This window comes from Petromyzon marinus (genome assembly GCF_048934315.1).
Source record: "Petromyzon marinus isolate PM22_M1 ecotype Great Lakes invasive population chromosome 70 unlocalized genomic scaffold, UKy_Petmar_22M1.pri1.0 chr70_unloc.4, whole genome shotgun sequence".
NCBI classification, from domain to species: Eukaryota; Metazoa; Chordata; class Hyperoartia; order Petromyzontiformes; family Petromyzontidae; genus Petromyzon; species Petromyzon marinus.
Genome location: NW_027422606.1, coordinates 220,522 through 239,036, shown reverse-complemented (window position 1 = coordinate 239,036; position 18,515 = coordinate 220,522). Strand labels below are relative to the sequence as shown.

General features: G+C 46.9%; 1 protein-coding gene across 1 annotated transcript in view; it reads left to right on the top strand.

The window, feature by feature from the left end:
• The first annotated feature begins 3,179 nt into the window (after positions 1 to 3,179).
• LOC116958073 (interleukin-1 receptor accessory protein-like 1) overlaps positions 3,180 to 18,515 on the top strand; it is a 97,799-nt gene continuing 82,463 nt past the window's right edge. The window contains exon 1 of the mRNA XM_076058378.1: positions 3,180 to 3,545. The gene's annotated coding sequence lies outside the window, so the exon portion shown is untranslated. The remainder of the gene's footprint in view (positions 3,546 to 18,515) is intronic.

The following is an 18,515-nucleotide window of genomic DNA, read 5'->3' as shown; positions in this document are numbered from 1 at the left end:
TATATATAAGGCACACATCTCTATATATAAACCACACAGCTCTATATATAAACCACACAGCTCTATATATAAACCACACAGCTCTATATATAAACCAGCTCTATATATAAACCACACAGCTCTATATATAAACCACACAGTTCTATATATAAACCAGCTCTATGTTTAAACCACACAGCTCTATATATAAATCACACAGCTCTATATATAAACTACACAGCTCTATATATAAACCACACAGATCTATTATAAACCACACAGCTCTATATATAAACCAGCTCTATATATAAACCACACAGCTCTATATATAAACCACACAGCTCTATATATAAACCAGCTCTATATATAAACCACACAGCTCTATATATAAACCACACAGCTCTAGATATAAACCACACAGCTCTATATATAAACCACACAGCTCTATATATAAACCAGCTCTAGATATAAACCACACAGCTCCATATATATAAACCACACAGCTCTACATATAAACCACACAGCTCTGTATATAAACCACACCGCTCTATATATAAACCACACAGCTCTATATATAAACCACACAGCTCTATATATAAACCACACAGCTCTATATATAAACCACACAGCTCTATATATAAACCACACAGCGCTATATATAAACCACACAGCTCTATATATTTAAACCACACAGCTCTATATATAAACCACACAGCTCTATATAAACCACACAGCTCTATATATAAACCAGCTCTATATATAAACGACACAGCTCTATATATAAACAACACAGCTCTATATATAAACCACACAGCTCTATATATAAACCAGCTCTCTATATAAACCACACAGCTCTATATATAAACCACACAGCTCTAGATATAAACCACACAGCTCTATATATAAACCACACAGCTCTATATATAAACCACACAGCTCTAGATATAAACCACACAGCTCTATATATAAACCACACAGCTCTATATATAAACCACACAGCTCTATATATAAACCACACAGCTCTATATATAAACCACACAGCTCTATATATAAACCACACAGCTTTATATATAAACCACACAACTCTATATATAAACCACACAGCTCTATATATAAACCACACAGCTCTATATATAAACCACACAGCTCTATATATAAACCAGCTCTATATATAAACCACACAGCTCTATATATAAACCACACAGCTCTATATATAAACCAGCTCTAGATATAAACCACACAGCTCTATATATAAACCACACAGCTCTACATATAAACCACACAGCTCTATATATAAACCACACAGCTCTATATATAAACCACACAGCTCTATATATAAACCACACAGCTCTATATATAAACCACACAGCTCTATATATAAACCACACAGCTCTATATATAAACCACACAGCTCTATATATCAACCACACAGCTCTATATATATAAACCACACAGCTCTATATATAAACCACACAGCTCTATATATGAACCAGCTCTATATTTAAACCACACAGCTCTATATATAAACAACACAGCTCTATATAGAAACCACACAGCTCTATATATAAACCAGCTTTCTATATAAACCACACAGCTCTATATATAAACCACACAGCTCTATATATAAACCAGCTCTAGATATAAACCACACAGCTCTATATATAAACCACACAGCTCTACATATAAACCACACAGCTCTATATGTAAACCACACAGCTCTATATATAAACCACACAGCTCTATATATAAACCACACAGCTCTATATATAAACCAGCTCTATATATAAACCACACAGCTCTATATATAAACAACACAGCTCTATATATAAACAACACAGCTCTCTATATAAACCAGCTCTATATATAAACCACACAGCTCTATATATAAACCACACAGCTCTATATATAAACCACACAGCTCTATATATAAACCACACAGCTCTATATATAAACCACACAGCTCTATATATAAACCACACAACTCTATATATAAACCAGCTCTATATATAAACCACACAGCTCTATATATAAACCACACAGTTCTATATATAAACCAGCTCTATATATAAACCAGTTCTATATATAAACCACACAGCTCTATATATAAACCACACAGCTCTATATATAAACCACACAGATCTATATATAAACCACACAGATCTATATATAAACCACACAGCTCTATATCTAAACCACACAGCTCTATATATAAACCACACAGATATATATATAAACCACACAGCTCTATATATAAACCACACAGCTCTATATATAAACCGCACAGCTATATATATAAACCACACAGCTCTATATATAAACCCCACAGCTCTCTATATAAACCACACAGCTCTATATATAAACCACACAGCTTTATATATAAACCACACAGCTCTATATATAAACCACACATCTCTATATATAAACCACACAGCTTTATATATAAACCACACAGCTCTATATATAAACCACACAGCTCTATATATAAACCACACAGCTCTATATATAAACCACACAGCTCTATATATAAACCACACAGCTCTATATATAAACCACACAGCTCTATATATAAACCACACAGCTCTATATATAAACCACACAGCTCTATATATACCACACAGCTCTATATATAAACCACACAGCTCTATATATAAACCACACAGCTTTATATATAAACCACACAGCTCTATATATAAACCACACAGGTCTATATATAAACCACACCGCTCTATATATAAACCACACAGCTCTATATATAAACCACACAGCTCTATATATAAACCACACAGCTCTATATATAAACCACACAGCTCTATATATAAACCACACAGCTCTATATATAAACCACACAGCTCTATATATAAACCACACAGCTCGATATATAAACCACACAGCGATCTAACCAAAGCCTCTATGTTGAACACTTCCTCGAAGCCCCGCCCCCTTAAACACTAGCCCCACCCCCTTCATTTTTAGCCCCGCCCGTCGATTCTTACTCCCCGCCCCCTTTTACCCCAAAGCCCTCTTTCCCCCAAGCCCCGCCCAATGTTTCCCATGCCACGCCCTCTATCCCACAAGCCCCGCCCAATATTTCCAATGCCCCGCCCTTTACCACAAGCCCCGCCCACACCTTCCCATTCACTGCCCACTTCCGCAAAGTCGACTCAGAGTGCCTCGCACCGCGAACAGAGAACGGTGGTGGTGGTGGTTGTGGTGGTGGTTGTGGTGGTGGTTGTGGTGGTGGTTGTGGTGGTGGTTGTGGTGGTGGTTGTGGTGGTGGTTGTGGTGGTGGTGGTTGTGGTGGTGGTAGTAGTGGTGGTGGTAGTAGTGGTGGTGGTGGTTGTGGTGGTGGTGGTTGTGGTGGTGGTGGTTGTGGTGGTGGTTGTGGTGGTGGTGGTGGTTGTGGTGGTGGTTGTGGTGGTAGTTGTGGTGGTGGTGGTGGTTGTGGTGGTGGTAGTGGTGGTGGTGAATGTGGTGGTTGTGGTGGTGGTGAATGTGGTGGTGGTTGTGGTGGTAGTGGAGCGAGGCTCGTGGCGAGACACCACGAGGAGACATCGCTCCGTGATCCAGTTGAGTGACAACTCTCACCACTCACTCACCACTCACTCACCACTCACACTCACCACCACTCACCACCACTTACACTCACCACCACTCACTCACCACTCACTACTCACTCACCACTCACTCACCACTCACTCACCACTCACTCACCACTTACACTCACCACCACTCACTCACCACTCACTACTCACTCACCACTCACTCACCACTCACTACTCACTCACCACTCACCACTTACACTCACCACCACTCACCACTGACTCACCACTCACCACCACTCACCACTCACTCACCACTCACTCACCACCACTCACTACTCACCACTCACACTCCACTCACACTCACCACTCACTCACCACTCACTCACTACTCACTCACCACTCACCACTCATTCACCACTCACCACCACTCTCACCACTCACTCACCACTCACTCACTCGCCACTCACCATTCACCACTCACCACCACTCACCACCCACTACTCACTCACCACTCACTACTACTTCTCACTCAGAGGTCAGTGAGTGGGGTCACTCACTCAGAGGTCAGTGAGTGGGGTCACTCACTCAGAGGTCAGTGAGTGGGGTCACTCAGTTGTCAGTGAGTGGGGTCACTCACTCAGAGTTCAGTGAGTGGGGTCACTCACTCAGAGGTCAGTGAGTGGGGTCACTCGCTCAGAGGTCAGTGAGTGGGGTCACTCACTCAGAGGTCAGTGAGTGGGGTCACTCAGTTGTCAGTGAGTGGGGTCACTCACTCAGAGTTCAGTGAGTGGGGTCACTCGCTCAGAGGTCAGTGAGTGGAGTCACTCACTCAGAGGTCAGTGAGTGGGGTCACTCACTCAGAGGTCAGTGAGTGGGGTCACTCGCTCAGAGGTCAGTGAGTGGGGTCACTGGATGTGCTTCACATAATGTTTTTTTCAGGTTTGTTGAATTCTCGTCTCTCATCTTTTTGCTGTATTTACCTCTCGAGATTTGTTCTTGACACCTGATGAAGATCGCTTGCGTTGTGATCGAAACGTCGTGATTGCTTTTTGTTTTAATATAATTTTATTGTATTTCTATATACGTGACTTTACCGAAAAAAACAATGAGTGAGTACTGCCAATAGACTCAACACTGCACCATAGACTCAACACTGCACCATAGACTCAACACTGCACCATAGACTCAACACTGCACCATAAACTCAACACTGCACCATAGACTCAACACTACACCATAGACTCAACACTGCCCATAGACTCAACACTGCACCATAGACTCAACACTGCACCATAAACTCAACACTGCACCATAGACTCAACACTACACCATAGACTCAACACTGCACCATAGACTCAACACTGCACCATAGACTCAACACTACGCCATAGACTCAACACTGCACCATAGACTCAACACTGCACCATAGACTCAACACTGCCCATAGACTCAACACTGCACCATAGACTCAACACTGCCCCATAGACTCAACACTGCACCATAGACTCAACACTGCACCATAGACTCAGCACTGTCCATAGACTCAACACTGCACCATAGACTCAACACTGCCCATAGACTCAACACTGCACCATAGACTCAACACTGCACCATAGACTCAACACTGCACCATAGACTCAACACTGCACCATAGACTCAACACTGCACCATAGACTCAACACTGCCCATAGACTCAACACTGCACCATAGACTCAACACTGCACCATAGACTCAACACTGCACCATAGACTCAGCACTGTCCATATACTCAACACTGCACCATAGACTCAACACTGCACCATAGACTCAACACTGCCCATAGACTCAACATTGCACCATAAACTCAACACTGCCCATAGACTCAACACTGTACCATAGACTCAACACTGCACCATAGACTCAACACTACGCCATAGACTCAACACTGCCCACAGACTCAACACTGCACCATAGACTCAACACTGCACCATAGACTCAACACTGCACCATATACTCAACACTGCCCGTAGACTCAACACTGCACCATAGACTCAACACTGCACCATAGACCCAACACTGCACCATAGACTCAACACTGCACCATAGACTCAACACTGCACCATAGACTCAACACTGCACCATAGACTCAACACTGCACCTTAGACTCAACACTGCACCATAGACTCAACACTGCACCATAGACTCAACACTACACCATAGACTCAACACTGCACCATAGACTCAACACTGCCCATAGACTCAACACTGCACCATAGACTCAACACTGCACCTTAGACTCAACACTGCACCATAGACTTAACACTGCACCATAGACCCAACACTGCCCATAGACTCAACACTGCCCCATAGACTCTACACTGCACCATAGACTCAACACTGCACATAGACTCAATACTGTACCATAGACTCAACACTGCACCATAGACTCAACACTGCACCATAGACTTAACACTGCCCATAGACTCAACACTACACCATAGACTTAACACTGCCCATAGACTCAACACTGCCCATAGACTCAACACTGCACCATAGACTCAACACTGCACCATAGACTCAACACTGCCCATAGACTCAACACTGCACATCGACTCAACACTGCACCATAGACTCAACACTGCACCATAGACTCAACACTGCACCATAGACTTAACACTGCCCATAGACTCAACACTGCACCATAGACTTAACACTGCCCATAGACTCAACACTGCCCATAGACTCAACACTGCACCATAGACTCAACACTGCCCATAGACTCAACACTGCACCATAGACTCAACACTGCCCCATAGACTCAACACTGCATCATAGACTCAACACTGCACCATAGACTCAACACTGCACCATAAACTTAACACTGCCCATAGACTCAACACTGCCCTTAGACTCAACACTGCACCATAGACTCAACACTGCACCATAGACTCAACACTGCACCTTAGACTCAACACTGCACCATAGACTCAACACTGTACCATAGACTCAACACTACACCATAGACTCAACACTGCACCATAGACTCAACACTGCACCATAGACTCAACACTGCACCTTAGACTCAACACTGCACCATAGACTCAACACTGCACCATAGACTCAACACTGCCCATAGACTCAACACTGCACCATAGACTCAACACTGCACCTTAAGCTCAACACTGCACCATAGACTCAACACTGCACCATAGACCCAACACTGCCCATAGACTCAACACTGCCCCATAGACTCTACACTGCACCATAGACTCAACACTGCACATAGACTCAACACTGCACCATAGACTCAACACTGCCCACAGACTCAACACTGCCCATAGACTCAGCACTGCCCATAGACTCAACACTGCACCATAGACTCAACACTGCCCATAGACTCAGCACTGCACCATAGACTCAACACTGCACCATAGACTCAACACTGCACCATAGACTCAACACTGCACCATAGACTCAACACTGCACCATAGACTCAACACTGCACCTTACACTCAACACTGCACCATAGACTCAACACTACACCATAGACTCAACACTGCACCATAGACTCAACACTGCACCATAGACTCAACACTGCACCTTAGACTCAACACTACATTTCTATGGGTCTCTATGTATCTATATTTCTATGGGTCTCTATATATCTGTATTTCTATATGTCTCTATGTATCTATATTTCGATGGGTCTCTATGTAGTTATATTTCTATGGGTCTCTATGTATCTATATTTCGATGGGTCTCTATGTATCTATATTTCTATGGGTCTCTATGTATCTATATTTCTATGGGTCTCTATGTATCTACAGTTCTATGGGTCTCTGTATCTATATTTCTATGGGTCTCTATGCATCTATATTTCTATGGGTCTATATGTATCTATTTTTAGGGGTCTCTATGTATCTATATTTCTATGTGTCTCTCTGTGTATCTATATTTCGATGGGTCTCTATGTAGTTATATTTCTATGGGTCTCTATGTATCTATATTTCGATGGGTCTCTATGTATCTATATTTCTATGGGTCTCTATGTATCTATATTTCTATGGGTCTCTATGTATCTACAGTTCTATGGGTCTCTGTATCTATATTTCTATGGGTCTCTATGTATCTATATTTCTATGGGTCTCTATGTATCTATTTCTAGGGGTCTCTATGTATCTATATTTCTATGTGTCTCTCTGTGTATCTATATTTCGATGGGTCTCTATGTAGTTATATTTCTATGGGTCTCTATGTATCTGTATTTCTATGGGTCTCTATGTATCTATGTTTCTATGGATCTCTATGTATCTGTATTTCTATGGGTCTCTATGTATCTATATTTCTATGGGTCTCTGTGTATCTATATTTCTATGGGTGTCTATGTATCTTTATTTCTATGGGTCTCTATGTATCTATATTTCTATGGGTCTCTGTACCTATATTTCTATGGGTCTCTATGTATCTATATTTCTATGGGTCTCTGTGTATCTGTATTTCTATGGGTCTGTATGTATCTATATTTCTATGGGTCTCTATGTATCTCTATGAGTATGTGTCTCTATGGGTCTCTATGACTAGTATGGGTCTCTATGACTAGTATGGGTCTCTATGAATATGGGTCTCTATGACTATGGGTCTCTATGAGTATGTGTTTCTATGGGTCTCTATGACTATGGGTCTCTGAGTATGTGTCTCTATGTGTCTCTATGAGTGTGCCTATATGAGTCTCTGAGTATGGGTCTCTATGGGTCTCTGAGTATGTGTCTATATGGGTCTCTGAGTATGGGTCTCTATTGGTCTCTGTGCGTCTCTATGCGTCTCTATGAGTATGGGTCTCTGTGGGTGTCTGTGAGTCTCTATGGATCTCTGTGGGTGTCTGTGAGTCTCTATGGATCTCTGTGGGTGTCTGTGAGTCTCTATGGATCTTTGTGGGTGTCTCTGAGTCTCTGTGGGTGTCTATGGGTCTCTATGAGTCTGTATGGGTGTCTATGGATCTCTATGAGTCTCTATGTATCTCTGTGGGTATCTATACGTCTCTGTGGGTGTCTATGGGTCTCTGTGGGTGTCTATGAGTCTCTGTGGGTGTCTATGAGTCTCTATGCGTCTCTATGGATCTCTATGGGTCTCTGTGGGTGTATATGAGTCTCTGTGGGTGTCTATGAGTCTCTATGAGTCTCTATAGATCTCTGTGGGTGTCTGTGAGTCTCTATGAGTCTCTGTGGATCTCTATGGATCTCAGTGAGTGTCTATGGATCTCCCTGGGTGTCTATGGATCTCTTTGGGTGTCTATGAGTCTCTATGAGTCTCTATGGATCTCTGTGGGTGTCCACGAGTCTCTGTGAATCTCTGTGGATGTCTCTTGAGTCTGGCTCGGTGGGTTGGTGGTTCTCTTTGGGTCTCGATGCGTCTCTATGAGTCTGTCTGGCTGTCTCGTCTTCACCATCACCACGAGCCGCCATCCAGCTGTGGACATAGATCCTGCGTTGCTTGCAGGCACGGGAAGGAGAAAGCCGGATTCTCTACCCCGCAGATTTGACCGCAGAGTTCAAACCGGGACCACTTTTGCGTGCGAGTGTATTGTGAGTGTGTCTGTTAATGTGTGTGAGTGTGTGTGAGTGTCTGTGTGTGTGTGAGTGTGTGTCTGTGTGTGAGTGTGTGTCTGTGTGTGAGTGTGAGTGTCTGTGTGTGGGTGTGTCTGTTTGCGTGTGTGAGTGTCTGTGTGTGTGTCTGTGTGTATGTGTGTGAGTGTGTGTGAGTGTGTGTCTGTGTGTGTGTGAGTGTCTGTGTGTGTGAGTGTCTGTGTGTATGTGAGTGTCTGTGTGTGTGTCTGTTTGTGCGTCTGTTTGTGTGTGTGTGAGTGTGTGTGAGTGTGTATGTGAGTGTTTGTCTGTGTGTGAGTGTGTGTCTGTGTCTGTTAATGTGAGTGTCTGTGTGTGAGTGTCTGCGTGTGTCTGTGTCTGTTAATGTGAGTGTGTGAGTGTCTGTGTGTGAGTGTCTGTGTCTGTTAATGTGTGTGTGAGTGTCTGTGTGTGTGCACTGATGCCATATTTTCTGTCCGTCTGCTACAGCAGAGGTGTAGGGAATTCCAGCAAGACCTACATCTCTGCTTTATTGACCTGGTCAAGGCCTATGATACCATCAGTAGGCCTGGGCTCTGGGTTGTTCCTTCGTGCTTTTGGAGTACCTGACCCTCTGCTCACGATCATTAAGGACCTTCATGATGGTGAGCGGGCCTGGGTAAAACTACGTGGCCGGGAGTCGGAGCCATTCCCTGTACATCTTGGGGTGCGACAGGGATGTCCTCTGGCTCCCACATTATTTAACATCTATTTTGACCACGTAGTTCATGAAGCCTTCAATAGCTGTACCGGGGGAATCTCCATATGGTACAGATATAATGGGAGGCTAATCGACGCCCGGGTGCGGTCAAGGGATGGCTCCCTATTGCTCAACCACGTTATGTATGCCGATGATTTGGTAATAGCTGCTCATTCAGAGGAGGAGTTGGAGACGTTGCTGCTGAGACTGGAGCGTGCCACTAAGAGGTGGGGCCTTACCATCAGCCCCACCAAAACTAAGCACCTGCCTGGGTATTTTGTACCATCGGACACTCCACCCCCACAACTCCCAATCAGTGATGGGGCAGTTGTGGAGAGAGTGGAGAGTTTCCCATACCTGGGCAGTGCGTCATCTGGTCGAGCACCAATTGGGTCGAGGCTCAAAAGAAAGCCGTCCCTTGGTGTGGACCAATCAGATTCACGGACAATGCCACCATCATATTATCATAGTAATGTTTTTTTGTTTGCATTTTGACTGCAGGTATTGTGGTTAATGCAGTAAACATGAATCCTCGTTAAAAAACAAGGTTTCAGTTTTGTTGCAAGAAAAAAGGGGAAAAACCTCTTATTATGATGATTATTATTATGATTTCGGTACTGGCAAAGGAGGTCTACTGATACAGCGAAGCCGTTTGCGTTCTCTTTACAGAACTCCACAATAATGCTTCACGATGGTACTCTTGACGGTAAAACACACGTGTGCACTACAACACGCATGTTCCACGTACGGACACACACGCAGGGTTCTCATTACACGAGAACTGTCGGTTGTTTTGGCGCTGAAATCCACCGCTTGGGTGAAGGCCCAGTCTGTTGGGGGGCCAACGCAGGCTGTAGTTGTTGTTGTTGTTGGGGCACCGCAGGCTGTAGTTGTTGTTGTTGTTGGGGCACCGCAGGCTGTAGTTGTTGTTGTTGTGGCAACGCAGGCTGTAGTTGTTGTTGTTGTTGGGGCACCGCAGGCTGTAGTTGTTGTTGTTGTGGCAACGCAGGCTGTTGTTGTTGTTGGGGCACCGCAGGCTGTAGTAGTAGTTGTTGTTGATGTTGGGGCACCGCAGGCTGTAGTTGTTGTTGTTGGGGCACTGCAGGCTGTAGTTGTTGTTGTTGTTGGGCCACCGCAGGCTGTAGTTGTTGTTGTTGGGGCACCGCAGGCTGTAGTAGTTGTTGTTGTTGTTGGGGCACTGCAGGCTGTAGTTGTTGTTGTTGGGGCACCACAGGCTGTAGTTGTTGTTGTTGGTGTTGGGGCAAGGCAGGCTGTAGTTGTTGTTGTTGTTGGGGCACTGCAGGCTGTAGTTGTTGTTGTTGTTGTTGGGGCACCGCAGGCTGTTGTTGTTGTTGTTGGGGCACCGCAGGCTGTAGTTGTTGTTGTTGTTGGGGCACCGCAGGCTGTTGTTGTTGTTGGGGCACCGCAGGCTGTAGTTGTTGTTGTTGTTGGGGCACCGCAGGCTGTTGTTGTTGTTGTTGGGGCACCGCAGGCTGTTGTTGTTGTTGTTGGGGCACCGCAGGCTGTAGTTGTTGTTGTGGCACTGCAGGCTGTAGTTGTTGTTGTGGCAACGCAGGCTGTAGTAGTTGTTGTTGGGGCACCGCAGGCTGTAGTAGTTGTTGTTGGGGCACTGCAGGCTGTAGTTGTTGTTGTTGGGGCACCGCAGGCTGTAGTTGTTGTTGTTGGGGCACCGCAGGCTGTAGTTGTTGTTGTTGTTGTGGCACCGCAGGCTGTTGTTGTTGTTGGGGCACTGCAGGCTGTAGTTGTTGTTGTTGGGGCACCGCAGGCTGTAGTTGTTGTTGTTGTTGTGGCACTGCAGGCTGTAGTTGTTGTTGTTGTTGGGGCACCGCAGGCTGTAGTTGTTGTTGTTGTTGAGGCACCGCAGGCTGTAGTTGTTGTTGTTGGGGCACTGCAGGCCGTAGTTGTTGTTGTTGGGGCACCGCAGGCTGTAGTTGTTGTTGTTGTGGCACTGCAGGCTGTAGTTGTTGTTGTGGCAACGCAGGCTGTAGTAGTTGTTGTTGGGGCACTGCAGGCTGTAGTTGTTGTTGTTGTTGTTGGGGCACCGCAGGCTGTAGTTGTTGTTGTTGGGGCACCGCAGGCTGTAGTTGTTGTTGTTGTTGAGGCACCGCAGGCTGTAGTTGTTGTTGTTGTTGGGGCACTGCAGGCTGTAGTTGTTGTTGTTGGGGCACCGCAGGCTGTAGTTGTTGTTGTGGCACTGCAGGCTGTAGTTGTTGTTGTGGCAACGCAGGCTGTAGTTGTTGTTGTTGTGGCACCGCAGGCTGTAGTTGTTGTTGTTGTTGGGGCACCGCAGGCTGTAGTTGTTGTTGTGGCAACGCAGGCTGTTGTTGTTGTTGTTGGGGCACCGCAGGCTGTAGTTGTTGTTGTTGGGGCACCACAGGCTGTAGTTGTTGTTGTTGTTGTTGTGGCACCGCAGGCTGTAGTTGTTGTTGTTGGGGCACTGCAGGCTGTAGTTGTTGTTGTTGTGGCACCGCAGGCTGTTGTTGTTGTTGTTGGGGCACTGCAGGCTGTAGTTGTTGTTGTTGGGGCACCGCAGGCTGTAGTTGTTGTTGTTGTTGTTGTGGCACCGCAGGCTGTTGTTGTTGTTATTGGGGCACTGCAGGCTGTAGTTGTTGTTGTTGGGGCAACGCAGGCTGTAGTTGTTGTTGTTGTTGGGGCAACGCAGGCTGTAGTTGTTGTTGTTGTTGGGGCACCGCAGGCTGTAGTTATTGTTGTTGGGGCACCGCAGGCTGTAGTTGTTGTTGTTGTTGGGGCACCACAGGCTGTAGTTGTTGTTGTTGGGGCACTGCAGGCTGTAGTTGTTGTTGTTGTTGGGGCACTGCAGGCTGTAGTTGTTGTTGTTGGGGCACTGCAGGCTGTAGTTGTTGTTGTTGTTGGGGCACTGCAGGCTGTAGTTGTTGTTGTTGTTGGGGCACTGCAGGCTGTAGTTGTTGTTGTTGTGGCACCGCAGGCTGTAGTTGTTGTTGTTGTTGTGGCACCGCAGGCTGTAGTTGTTGTTGTGGCAACGCAGGCTGTAGTTGTTGTTGTTGGGGCACTGCAGGCTGTTGTTGTTGTTGTGGCACCGCAGGCTGTAGTTGTTGTTGTGGCAACACAGACTGTAGTTGTTGTTGTTGTTGTTGGGGTACCGCAGGCTGTAGTTGTTGTTGTGGCAACGCAGACTGTAGTTGTTGTTGTTGGGGTACCGCAGGCTGTAGTTGTTGTTGTTGGGGCACTGCAGGCTGTTGTTGTTGGTGTTGGGGCACCGCAGGCTGTAGTTGTTGTTGTTGTTGGGGTACCGCAGGCTGTAGTTGTTGTTGTTGGGGCACCGCAGGCTGTAGTTGTTGTTGTTGGGGCACCGCAGGCTGTAGTTGTTGTTGTTGTTATGGCACCGCAGGCTGTAGTTGTTGTTGTTGGGTCACCGCAGGCTGTAGTTGTTGTTGTTGTTGTTGTGGCAACGCAGGCTGTAGTTGTTGTTGTTGGAGCACCGCAGGCTGTAGTTGCTGTTGTTGTTGGGGCACCGCAGGCTGTAGTTGTTGTTGTTGGGGCACCGCAGGCTGTAGTTGTTGTTGTTGTGGCAACGCAGGCTGTAGTTGTTGTTGTTGTTGGGGCACCGCAGGCTGTAGTGGTTGTTGTTGGGGCACCGCAGGCTGTAGTGGTTGTTGTTGTTGTTGGGGCACCGCAGGCTGTAGTTGTTGTTTCTCTGTGGGTGTCTATGGTTCTACTATGTTGTCATAGAGACCCACAGAGATCCATAGACTCCAATAGACCCACAGAGACCCGAAGACACCCACAGACACCCACAGAGACCCACAGAGACACCCACAGAGACCCACAGTGACCCACAGAGACACCCACAGACACCCACAGACACCCACAGAGACCCGAAGACACCCACAGACACCCACAGAGACACACAGAGACCCACAGACACCCACAGAGACCCACAGAGACCTACAGAGACACCCACAGAGACCCACAGAGACCCACGGAGACCCACAGACACCCACGGACACCCACGGAGACCCACGGAGACTCACAGAGACTCACAGAGACCCACAGAGACACCCACAGAGACACCCACAGAGACACCCACAGAGACCCACAGAGACACCCACAGAGACACCCACAGAGACCCACAGAGACCCACAGTGACCCACAGAGACACCCACAGAGACACCCACAGACACCCACAGAGACACCCACAGAGACCCACAGAGACCCACAGAGACAACCACAGAGACCCACAGAGACACCCACAGAGACCCACAGAGACCCACGGAGACCCACAGAGACCCACAGAGACACCCACAGAGACTCACAGAGACCCACAGAGACACCCACAGAGACACCCACAGAGACACCCACAGAGACCCACAGAGACCCACAGTGACCCACAGAGACACCCACAGAGACACCCACAGACACCCACAGAGACAACCACAGAGACCCACAGAGACACCCACAGAGACCCACAGAGACCCACGGAGACCCACAGAGACCCACAGAGACCCACAGAGACACCCACAGAGACCCACAGAGACCCACGGAGACCCACAGAGACCCACAGAGACACCCACAGAGACTCACAGAGACCCACAGAGACACCCACAGAGACACCCACAGAGACACCCACAGAGACCCACAGAGACACCCACAGAGACACCCACAGAGACCCACAGAGACCCACAGTGACCCACAGAGACACCCACAGAGACACCCACAGACACCCACAGAGACACCCACAGAGACCCACAGAGACCCGCGGAGACGCACGGAGACCCACGGAGACTCACAGAGACTCACAGAGGCCCACAGAGACACCCACAGAGACACCCACAGAGACACCCACAGAGACCCACAGTGACCCACAGAGACACCCACAGAGACCCATAGAGACCCATAGAGACCCATAGAGACCCACAGAGACCCACAGAGACACCCACAGAGACCCACAGAGACACACACAGAGACACCCACAGACACCCACAGAGACACCCACAGAGACCCACAGTGACCCACAGACACCCACAGAGACACCCAAAGCGACCCACAGAGACCCACAGTGACACCCACAGAGACCCACAGTGACACCCACAGAGACCCACAGTGACCCACAGAGACACCCACAGAGACACCCACAGAGACCCACAGAGCCCCACAGACACCCACAGAGACCCACAGAGACACCCACAGAGACACCCAAAGCGACCCACAGAGACCCACAGAGACACCCACAGAGACACCCAAAGCGACCCACAGAGACCCACAGAGACACCCACAGAGACACCCACAGAGACCCACAGAGACACCCACAGAGACACCCAAAGCGACCCACAGAGACCCACAGAGACACCCACAGAGACACCCAAAGCGACCCACAGAGACCCACAGAGACACCCACAGAGACACCCACAGAGACCCACAGAGACCCACAGACACCCACAGAGACCCACAGAGACACCCACAGAGACACCCAAAGCGACCCACAGAGACCCACAGAGACACCCACAGACACCCACAGAGACCCACAGAGCCCCACAGACACCCACAGAGACCCACAGAGACACCCACAGACACCCACAGAGACCCACAGAGACCCACAGTGACCCACAGTGACCCACAGACACCCACAGAGACACCCAAAGCGACCCACAGAGACACCCACAGAGACACCCACAGAGACCCACAGTGACCCACAGACACCCACAGAGACACCCAAAGCGACCCACAGAGACACCCACAGAGACCCATAGAGACCCATAGAGCCCCACAGAGACCCACAGAGACACCCACAGACACCCACAGAGACACCCACAGACACCCACAGAGACCCACAGAGACACCCACAGAGCCCCACACACACCCACAGACACCCACAGAGACCCTCAGAGACCCACAGACACCCACATTGGAAGGACGTGATAAGCCATTTCGGTTCTTGATTGTGTTTTACGGTGACGTTCATGCCGCAGTCCATTCGCTGGCACTGCCTCTCAATACCTTTCACACGACGGTCAATGATATGGTTTATAGCAGATTGTATATTAATAAATAGTATAACAGTGTAATGTTTAATATAATTTATAAGGCAATCGTAATTGTATAGTGAATATACAGCAGTGTGGTATACAGTAGAGTTTGTAGAATAATACATAGTGTAATAATACAAGTCTGATGTTATTATAGTCTAAAGTATAGGGTAGTGTATAGTAACGCGTGGTATAATTCAAGGGTGGGGTTTGTCTATGGCAGTGTATAGTACGGTGTAAAGTCGTGTAATGTAGAAAAAGCAGTTTAGTTGGAGGCATATCAATATAATACATAATGTTAGAGCTTACAGTGGGCTGTGTGTATACGATATTATACAATGTAGTTTAGATTGGAAGGTATAATATTGTAATGTATAGCAGTCTAGTTTATAACATAGTTGTAACGTAACACAGGACAGAACGGCGCATCGTGGCTGTTTCTCTCTTACCCCCCCTTTCCGTTCCGAGCATAGATGGACTCGTCCGTCTGAACAAAGATCGCCGCTTTCCGTGGTGCTAACGTTCGAAAGAAACCGCTACTTTTTTCGACATAGAATTGTAATGTATAACGACTTATTGTTAGTAGCTCAGCTGATTGGAGAGTATATTGAGTATATTGATAATATTGATGTGGTTTATATTTTAGTTTTTTTTATCAGTTTACTATATGGTATTCATTATATAATGTAGTGTGTACCCAGTTACTTTATGTTAATAGCTCAGCTTATTGGAGAATATATTGAGTACATTGATTATATTGACGTAGTTTATATTTAGTTATTTCACATCGGTTTATTGTATGATAGTTGGGTAGTTGCAGTCATTTGGCGTCAATATTCTAAATGCCTCTGTTGATATGTAAACTCTGACTTTAACGTAGCTACTTCCGTGACCAGTTACATGCTAATCCCTCACACTAACATCATCCTAATCTCCCAGTTACGTGCTAATTTATCACTTTAACATCATGCTAATCTCCCAGTTACGTGCTAATTTCTCACTTTAACATCATGCTAATCTCTTAGTACCGTTCAGTGTAATGTTTAATATAATTTCCCAGTTACATGCTAATTTCTGACTTTAACATACTGCTAATCTATCAAGTTAACACAGCTAATTCAATGCTAAATCCTTCTGCTGATATGTAAACTCCTTTGTCAAGGCCCTCTGCTCCTCCCACCCAGCTTAAAAGACGCTGCCAAGCTTAGCGGTGTTCACTGGAGCGCCGTCGTCCCGACGGTTCTGTTCCTTCACCTGAGGAAGGCTACTTGTGTTGTGGCCGAAACATCATGAGAATTTTAATTTTTACTACGTTTTATTTTCATCATTTTATCGTTTCCCTTCTACGTGGTGACTTTACCGAAAGAACCCAGAAGATGAATCCCTGCACTCACACGAAAGCTTTGAATGGAAATGTAGCTGTAAGCTTGTTTACGAAGGACGACATGGGCATCACCAGCGATAGCCCGACGAAATTATAATCACCGCGTGTTTGTTTAGAGCAAATACTCCACCCCTTCTTGTGTTGCCTCTCAGTGTTAGTCACCGTAGCCAGGGCCTATCCACTGCTGGATGAAGATCAGCGTGGTGGTGGTGGTGGAGTCTCTGCACTGCCATGGCCTATCCACTGCTGGATGAAGATCAGCGTGGTGGTGGTGGTGGAGTCTCTGCACTCTGTGTGTGTTCTCCAATCCTAGTGGCTACTCTCTGGTGAAGATTCTAGGATGGTTGACAGCGGCAGAGTTACTCTGTCTCTGTGTCTCTGTCTCTCTCTGTCTCTCTCTGTGTCTCTCTGTGTCTCTCTCTGTGTCTCTGTCTCTCTGTGTCTCTGTGTCTCTGTGTCTCTGTCTCTCTGTGTCTCTGTGTCTCTCTGTGTCTCTCTGTGTCTATCTGTGTCTCTCTGTGTCTCTGTCTGTCTCTCTCTGTGTCTCTCTGTGTCTCTCTCTGTCTCTCTGTCTGTTTCTCTTCCCTCTATGCAATGAGTGACCTCACTCACTGAACTGTGAGTGAGTAACCCCACTCACTGAACTGTGAGTGAGTAACCCCACTCACTGAACTGTGAGTGAGTAACCCCACTCACTGAACTGTGAGTGAGTAACCCCACTCACTGAACTGTGAGTGAGTAACCCCACTCACTGACCTCTGAGTGAGTGACCCCACTCACTGACCTCTGAGTGAGTGACCCCACTCACTGAACTGTGAGTGAGTAACCCCATTCACTGACCTCTGAGTGAGTGACCCCACTCACTGACATCTGAGCGAGTGACCCCACTCACTGACCTCTGAGCGAGTGACCCCACTCACTGACCTCTGAGCGAGTGACCCCAATCACTGACCTCTGAGTGACCCCACTCACTGACCTCTGAGTGAGTGACCCCACTCACTGACCTCTGAGCGAGTGACCCCACTCACTGACCTCTGAGTGAGTGACCCCACTCACTGACCTCTGAGTGAGTGACCCCACTCACTGACCTCTGAGTGAGTGACCCCACTCACTGACCTCTGAGTGAGTGACCCCACTCACTGACCTCTGAGTGAGTGACCCCACTCACTGACCTCTGAGTGAGTGACCCCACTCACTGACCTCTGAGTGAGTGACCTCACTCACTGACCTCTGAGTGAGTATTGTTTTTATGTTTTGCTGATTGTTACTGTTTTTGTTGCTAGT